This window comes from Lycium ferocissimum, chromosome 4 (assembly GCF_029784015.1).
Source record: "Lycium ferocissimum isolate CSIRO_LF1 chromosome 4, AGI_CSIRO_Lferr_CH_V1, whole genome shotgun sequence".
Lineage (NCBI taxonomy): Eukaryota > Viridiplantae > Streptophyta > Magnoliopsida > Solanales > Solanaceae > Lycium > Lycium ferocissimum.
Window position 1 is genome coordinate 22,406,002 of NC_081345.1, and position 9,253 is coordinate 22,415,254.

Here is a 9,253-nt window from a genome sequence, read left to right on the forward strand (position 1 = left end):
TATTTTACTATGCTGCAAGCACTTAATGTTATGATTATTAATATTGTTATGATCGCTGTCTTAATATTATTATTATTATTATTATTATTTCTATTATTATTATTATCATTATTATTATTATTATTATCATTATTATTATTATTATTGTTATTATTTAATTATTATTACCTGTATTATGATAATCTGCATTTTTATCATTTCAGCATTTTTACTATCTTATGCACACGCATCGCATTTGTTTCCGCACAACTAAATAACAACATTTTATTTACTATCGACTTTCAGAATATCGCACGGCTATTACGACGTCGTATAATTTTATCTTTATCTAATTACCAATAAATATGTACTTTTATATCAAATAATAGTTAACACGCGGTGGCATATAATTAATTGAAGTAGGTATCTATTTAGAATTAGAAGCCCATTGTCCCCTAAAATGATACCCTACCCGTTAATGACCAGCCTAACATAAACTAGCCCATATTTTTAAACCCACCCGGCCCATATTTTAGCCAACCCGCCGGCCCAACTCGTTTCTTAATGAAACGAGTAGGGTTTCGCCCTTCTCATTTTTCATCCGCCGCCCACCTTCTTTCTCTCTCTTCTCCCTTCCCCTTCATCCCTCTTCCACAAATGGAAAAAGTGCAGAACCCTTTCAATCTTACAGGTCATGCATGGCCATTTTGGGGAAAGGAATTAATGGCTCGTCCTTTCCCCGTCAGGTTCAACCACCGTAAGTTTTGTTGCCTTCTTTCTTTTTTTGTTTCGATCTGAAACCCTTAATGGGATTTGTCCAAATGCGAATTTGAAAAGCTCGTTTGTGATTGGTTGATTCACAAATTGGAGGGATTTTTCCCTCCATTTCTACTCACTCCTCTCAAAAACGAAAAAAGGATTTAGGGTTTTCGGGGGTTCTATAAAAAGGAACCCCACCCTCAGTGTGAGAGGGGTTTTTTTTTTTGGAGATCGAAAAGAACTGCGAGGAAACCAGATTCAAAAAAAAAAAAAGAGCGATAGCATTATAAAAGAGAGAAAGCGAAGATAGTTCAGAAAATTACTTTTTTTTTTTCTGGCTTTGAGAGTTGTTCAAGCGCATTCGAGTTCGTCGCGTTCGAGTGTGGATCCGTGGCTGAATCCTAGTTCACTGCACTCGAAGCAGGTAATTTTCCCTCTTGTCTCGATATTCTTATTTTCTTTAATTCTGTGTTTCGAGTAAATTAGTTTAGCTCCATTAAATTAGTTTAGCTCCATTTTCATTTTAGATGTTTAAATTCCCTTTCAATCCTATTTTCAGTTCTGTTGTTGTCGAGTTCGCATAGGTTAGCCTAGTTTGTTTTCGTTTAATTTAGGCAGTAATTCTCTTTAAATTATCTGTGCCTATGTGTTGATATTAATTTCGGCTTAGTTAAGCATGTTATGTGCTGATGTAGTTAGCCTATGTGGTTAAGCATGTCCTTGTGTTAAGTTGATTTAATTTGTTTCAATAAGTACGTTCAGTAGTTCAATGTAGTGAAACGTGTTTGTATATCAGTCTTAGTTCAGTTTAATTTTTAGTTAAATATGCCTGATGGGTTAGTTTAGCTAATATGTTTTAACTAAGCATGTTGTGTTAGTTTGGTTAAGTTTGATCTTGTTGCTCATCCTGCTAAGCTTAACTATGTTCTAAGTTGCTTAGACCTTGTTTGATATCCTTGTTGTTTGGTTCATATCTCGTCCAGTTGTGGGGAAAGCTAGGCCTATTTATTGAAATTTTGTACATTGTATAGCTTTTGTATATCATCTGAAACTTGAATCTATGTGGTTCACCGCTAGAATGTTTGCCAAGCGCAATGTTTGATCTAAAAGCCTGCTAAGCATGTTGATATAGTTAAGTCCCCTGTAGCTGATTATCTCGCTGTTGGATTATGCTAAATCCCCATTAATGCTGGTCAGCCACCTATGATCTAATATATGATAAGTAGGCTTCTAAATCTCTCTGTGTAAGATAATTAGCACACTTAACTCCCTTTTCAAATCGATAGTAGGAAGCATGTAGATTGATGTGATATTTGAAGCATGCCTATATATATTTGTTCGAGTGTTGGAGTTTAAAATCACTTATGATCTCTATGGGGTGTCGTTTGAGTTCAACACTGTCTTCATAATGTTCTATTGATGATAAGCAGGACCTTTAAGCCTATGAAATTAAAAATGAGTTTGCTAAGACTAAAATGGCATTTACTTGACTTGAAAGTGACCAAAACCCCTATGTGTCTCTTTTCATGACCCTGTTTCAAACTATGGAATTTGTGCTTCGGTCTGTGACCTATCCCTTGATAAAATGAGTGACCGAGATCTCTGCATGTTCCCTATTGGTCCTGTTTCATATTAGAAGTCCATGATATGAGTTTAGGCTGGTTGGTTTGATATGCTGAAGTCTCAAGATGGTTCCTTTTTGCCTAAAACAATTTCGATCTAAACCTGTTTTTTTAAATCATTACATTCTGTTTTTGTCTTCTCTGGTGAATCTGTTGAAATTCTGAGATTTGATGTTCCTAGTGTCTATTGACACTTCGTGTTTCAATCGTTTGTCTGGAACTATAAGCTTCTGATTGTGGCTATTGGGAACACGTTTGAATGCCTAAGTTTAATTTGAGCGATCTGATGTATGGACTTATTTATGAAGAGGTTCAGATGTATGATCATTAGTTAGTGTGCTAACTAATCCAGAAAATAAAACTTCAGTTCTGTTAAGCTTGTTATGTCGCCTGCATCTGTTAATGGTTTCTTTATATGCTCTTACGTCATAAATAGGCCGTGTTTGATTATGTATATATATCTGTGTATATTGCTGGTATACTCAACTGAAGCACGTTAATAGGGAGGTTAGATTGGTCATTATGGATCAAGCTTAAATCCTCCCCGGTGTTAGCCATGCCTGGGATTCATGAAATCCCTTGGAACTTGTGCAACATCGGGAAGACGGGGGCGAAAGCTTTCCAATATTAACCTTCTATATATCCCTATGAATGTGTATACATGAGGTATACTTGAATATACAATATATATACATAATCTATTGAATTGTCTTAAGTTTACATTTTATATGTTTGACTTTTCATTGATTAGATACTAATCCTTTTCCTTTCATTTTTTTTGCATGATCACCGCACACGAGTCCGAGGGACTCGTTTGTCTCCCCATATTCGGTGTTGGGCTAAAATCCCAACGAAATATTCTCCGCGTCCAGCCCATCCGCAGCAGTCTTTTGCATAAAATCTCTGCTGGGCCGAGGCCCAATAGCGGCAAAACGGTATCCGCAAAGAATATATGGGCCGAGGCCCAACAGATGGCTCCATTGCATCTCCTTTTTAAATGGGCTGAGCCCATTTATATTTGCTATTCCTCATTTGTTGTGTATTTTTATGACTAACATCTTAACTTGTTTTATTTTTCTTAACTTGGACGAGTTTTTAGCAAATTAGTGGGTTTAGCTTTAGTAGAATGGGTAGTAGATTTAAGAGAGATATTAACATTAATTTTTCAAGGCAAGTGATAGCATCTAATATTTATTTTATTTACTTAGAACAATTAATTCGTGAATAGCGTAATTACGTATTTTGAGTTAATGGAATCATTTTCTATTCTTAATATTGTAAGATTTCAAAACGCCACTAATACACAAATATAAGTTCAAGAGTTTTTATAAATAACTTCTTCAAGATTTATCAAACTATACGTATTTTAGTCGAATACGACTAAATAAAGTTAGAGGAAGAAAAATCATTATCCTTTTTGCATCTTATTTAATAAGCCTAGGTTTCTATATCCCTATATTCATATAATTTTATTCCAAATCTTTTAAAACTCGCTAAAGCTTTCTTCTAAAAGATTTCTATTTATATGCAAGCCATTGTATTTTGTAAACTTTAGTTTAAATGGCATTACTATTCAAAACTTAGCCATATTTATAAGTTTTATTTTAGATGGCATTTGAAATTTCCTTTTATGCAAGATTATTATATTTGGTACAAGTTTTACTTTAAATAGCATTTTTAAAGCCTTAGTAATATTTATGAAATATTATAGCATCATTACATTCTTCCTTTAAAATCTTAATAACCTTTATAAGTCTTATTAGCCTTTAAAGTTCTTTTCATAAATTATTATTTTCTTTAAGTTTTATTTTAGCTAATATTATTTTCCTTTGAATTTTGGAAATATTTGTAAGCCATTTTCTTAAAATTTAAACACTATATTTAATCTTAATTAATTAACCTAAGTTCGACCGGTAAACCGTAGTTAACGGATTCTAAAGGATGCCTAACCCCTTCCCTTTAGGATAATCTAGAACCCTTACCTAGAATTAAAATTTAAGCAGACTATTAATGGAGGTTTAGTTGGACTTCACCTTAGTTAATAAAATAGGTGCCCTAATTCACCTTAAAATCAGTTAGGTGGCGACTCCTAAAATAAAGCAAACATAGGAATCTCCAATATGTTGTACTCTATTTGATCCGGTCTAAATGGGGTATAACAGTACCTTTATTAGCTTTCAGAGAAGCAATATTCATAGGTATGACGTTATTCAAATTCAACTTCAAGTTGGGATAACTTGGAGTGGGATCATTAGTCTAGGGAGATTAGTGAGATAGGAATTAGAGTTTAGTTTAGGTTACAGAGTCTGTAACTTGAATTTGCAAATGCTCACCGTTGTAGTGGTGTTCGGAAAAATCCTACAGAGGTGTAGGTCGAGGTTTTTTCACCCTTTGTGAGCGGGTGGTTTCCAAATATTGCTGTGTCCTCATTTTTCTGTTCTTATTATTCCGCTTACGCTAGCTTAGAAAAGATAGAATAATGTGTTCTATCCTATAGGCGAAAAATTGGTATACATTAGGATAGAGAACTGGTCGTGCAAATTAACCAATAGTTTGTTGTCTTGCCAAAGAAGGCCTCGCCCTAATTTATCCATGCGTTTTCGAAAAGGTCTCGGTGTAATGTATAAAAAGGATTTGAATACGTTTTAGACCTTCTGAGCCAAAAGTTATTTAAATATTTTTTTTCATTTGAAATGGATTACATCTTGTTTAAATCATTTTTGAGTATACACTTCTGCATTTATTGTTGGAAGCTTACAAGCTAATGTTGATTGCAATGAAGTTTCACTTGACTTTTTATTTCAAATGTTGAAACTATGATTTGATATAAGTCTTTAAGGTTTTATATCAAATGTCAAATGCATTGAATGTTCCATAAAGTTCTGTCCCAATGTAAGTTAGAGAGAGTTGATAATAATTACTTTTTGATTATTATAATGGTGTGTACTCAGCCTTTTGTAGGCCCCTACCACGTGCGGCACGTGATGAGCACGTAGTGCTAGGATGACTCTCTTTCCCGAATTATATGGGTGAGTCGTGATAGGTGTTCCCTTGTACTTAGGGGTTTGTCCCGAATGGTCCTTTACTCCATGCTTTAGAGGCTTCATAGATTGTCAAGTTGGGTTGTACTAATAGTTATCCGCATTGCATGGACGAAAAATATTTATTGAAATGTAAATTTCTTGATTTATATGAAATGGGGTGAATAAGCCAAGGTTACATGTTTCATGCATGGGTTACAAAATGTTTATGGTTTTCAAATGGCTTTCGCATTTACTTTAGTTCATATAGTTGGGGCATATCATATGGATTTGGTTCGCACATGGGTAGAGTGTCGGATGTCGGTCACGTATCACTGATGGATTTTGGGTTGTGACACTAGCACCAAAGTATGTTGTAGAATTCGATGTCTACTTTTTTGTGAAAACAATGTCCAAGAGAAAATGGAAAATCTCCCGCATTTTTAACCATTGGAGGACGTACATACCTGACTTGCAGAAAAATCAGTCTTCATATATTTTTCATGCCATAGGCTACTATTGCAGTTCCATGGCTTGTCCAGCTCATCATCACATGCCACTTGTTGACCCATTTGTGCTATTGAATCACACATCTCAATCATTCCATTTGAAACGTTTAAAAGTGATCTATTAGTAAGGACACGTATTCCGATCCTTGATTCAAAGCCCAATCTATCCATTAATCTTATCACATCACGTCGCTCTCTTCCTCTAAAGAAGCATGCAATATGCATAAAGATATTTTTGTACTCGTCACCCAATACATCTAGACCTAAACTAAGTAGCTTAACAATTTTTCTATTTCCGAAATCTTCGAGTCTGTGTAATTTACTTCTCAGCTCATCCAAGCCTTTTTCGTAGAGACAAGAACCCACGACCTCCAGAGTTAAGGGTAAGCCTTTAGCATAATCTACTACACAATTCGAGAGCTCTTCAAACTCCTTAACAGGAGCCCGTTGTTGAAAGGTATGCCAACTAAAAAGTTCTAGAGCCTCGTGTCTAGCCGCCGAGGTACACAATATAACTCATCATGCTTGCATAGTAAATCAGTGTTTCTAGTTGTTGTGATAATCCGACTGCCATCACCAAACCAATCGTGTTTCCCAACTAAATATTCCAACTGACGGGTGTTATCCGCGTCATCAAGAATAATTATAACCTTCTTGAGACTAAGAATTCGCCAATAGGCTCTTTCCCTTACCCCATCCACAAATTCTTGCTCCAAGATTTGTGAAAGAAGCTTCTGTCTCAAATGGCTCAGTCCATACTTCTCTGAAACTCCCCTAACATTTGCAAGAAAACAAGACCCTTCAAATTGACAAGATATCTCGTCAAATATTGCTCTTGCAGCAGTTGTCTTACCTACACCACTCATCCCCCATATCCCAATAAAAGAAACACCGCCACATTCAACTTTCAACAACGATTCTATTTCCTTTACACGAGATTCGATTCCCACTGGGTATTTGGTAATGCTTCGAATCTCCAAAACTTTGTCAACAATTTCTTGGATACATTTGTGCTCCTCCCTATATCAAAAAAGAATCTTATAATAAGAAAAAAAAAAAAATTGAAACATAATAAATGATGAGGAAGCTAAAAGCAAACCACATTCCAGCACATGTAACATTGAAACTTTTCTAACATTTTCAATACAACACACACCTGCTTGACTACAGATCTTGTCAAGTATTATCTTTCTTGGAATAGTTTTCTTATCTATCGCACTTATTCACCCCATTACCAAACAAACCCCGGTCGGTCCCACTAAAACAATCAAACTTAGGCCACATAAGATTTAATTTCAGAGGATAGGTTGTTCAGCTGCAACTTAAAAATTACACAAGCTAATTAAGCTCATACACACCATAGTTAGCTTGATCTCCAATCAAACAATTCTTTCAAAACTCGAGCTTGCAACTCAATTATGAATCTTACTTGACTAGAACGTTCATGTGATATGGTCCAACCAAAGACAAATGCACATTTAAGCTGGTTAATCAATTTCATATCTGCTGGAAATACAACCTGTAGGATAAAATTCAACTACCTCCAAGGTCAAAAACTCGACCTCATAAGCAATTCCTCCGTCTTACAATATAACAACACCCATAAACAAAGATAGATTCCCCAAAAGAGGAAAACAAAAAAGGGGGAAATAGTAGGGGTGGCAAAATCAGCCCATGAAATATGACCCACCCAATCAGCCCAAGTTTGGGCTGATCAATGACCGCCCTATTTATTAGCTCAGCTCATTTAAGCCAACCCATTTCAACCCACGAGAAGTATGCAGCCCAAATTCACCCATGCGAAATCTTTTCAAGATATTTAAAAAAAAAACATTTTTGATATGTTATATATACCCATAATAAAGAAAGAAAATAGTTTTATTAGGTACTAAAAACTTAATACAAAGAACAAACAAAGAAATTAAAATTTAATAAGAATTGAGCAGGGTGGGTTATGACCCGCTTTTTAGTCATTTCAGCCAAACCCATTTCAGTCAAGTAACTTTTGGGCGGTCAATAACCCTTCCGTTTTGACCCGCTCAAATTCAACCCAACCCGCTCATTTGACACTCTAGTACCAAATAGAGATGCTAACTTATCCAATGATAAAAGATGCAAGCAATATGTCATTTTAAGTAAACAATTTTTACCACATGAACGGGAAAGAATATGGAAGATAACTCATTTGGGACGGTGGTATGTTATATATTTTACGTAGAGAGTCTACCCAACTCTGCGCCGTCTCCACAGCAAAGCCTTCGAATGTGTCATGATCAGCAAACATTTCAGTCGGCCAACTTAGTAACCTGGGTTCATTCCATTCATTATCATCATAGTAGACTGTTATGGAATCTCGAATTTACTCTCGACACGTTCCATTATCTTGGTCAGTTCCACCAAGCACCTGTGGCTTTCCTCATACTTGTCGGACATGATTATAATGGAAGTTCTTGACTCCTCAATGGCTTCCATGACTTCGAGTCGAGAAAATAATAATCGAGACCGAAAAATATCGCAATAATCGTTGTATTTGATTTCAGAATATGAGTGTTACAATCTATATGACAACTCTCCGCAAATGTGGGATATCTGAAAAATTGGGAGTTTTGAGTAATCTCTCAGAAAAACTTAAATTGAGGATTGTCAACTTGTCAAAATCCTGCTTATGAAAAGCAAAAGGATAGATACGTCAGTATTAATTTTTTTCTTATTTCATTAAAAGATAACTCTTTTTTCAAGACCTAGAACTCTGTCATTGAGATAGATCAACAAATACCTTTGGCTCCATACAAAGTTGAACAAGAGAACTAAAAGTCATTTTGAGCGCAACAAGGTTCTTTGGTTCAAAATTTGCTGGAAGAGATTCAAAAGTGTAATATCTCCAATTAATCCATATCAAGCTACTACGAAGAATTAACTGAAAGTGACTAAAAAGTCTTCAAATTACTAAAGGTGACGTGTGGGGCTCACCCCACATCAAAACCCAATTAAATTTGAGATTAAGAAGATTGGGGTCCAAAATGTAATTTTTAAAACTTCTTAATCTTTTACAAAATACAAAACACCCACCCATTATACTAAAACATCCACCCATTATGCAAAACATCCCAAACCGTTCCCTCCCCACAACTCTCTCGCACTTCTTCCATATTTCAAAATCAAAACTCCCAAGCAAACAATTAATCTCCTTCACTTGGACGTCTCTCATCTCTCTCTTTTCTTGTCATCTTCTTATTCACCCTCGTCTATAGGTGCACGTCGCTTCTTCTTTAATATCAAGGTAAAGTTTTTGTTTCACTTGTTCCAAAAGTTATTTGGTAGAAATTGATGATTTTGGTTGTAGAAAAAGTAGAAGAAGAACATG

At 35.3% G+C, this 9,253-nt stretch overlaps 1 pseudogene; it reads right to left on the reverse strand.

Moving 5' to 3' along the window:
- Nucleotides 1-5,362: 5,362 nt before the first annotated feature.
- Nucleotides 5,363-6,930, reverse strand: LOC132054467 (disease resistance protein Roq1-like; annotated as a pseudogene).
- Between the last annotated feature and the right edge of the window lie 2,323 nt (nucleotides 6,931-9,253).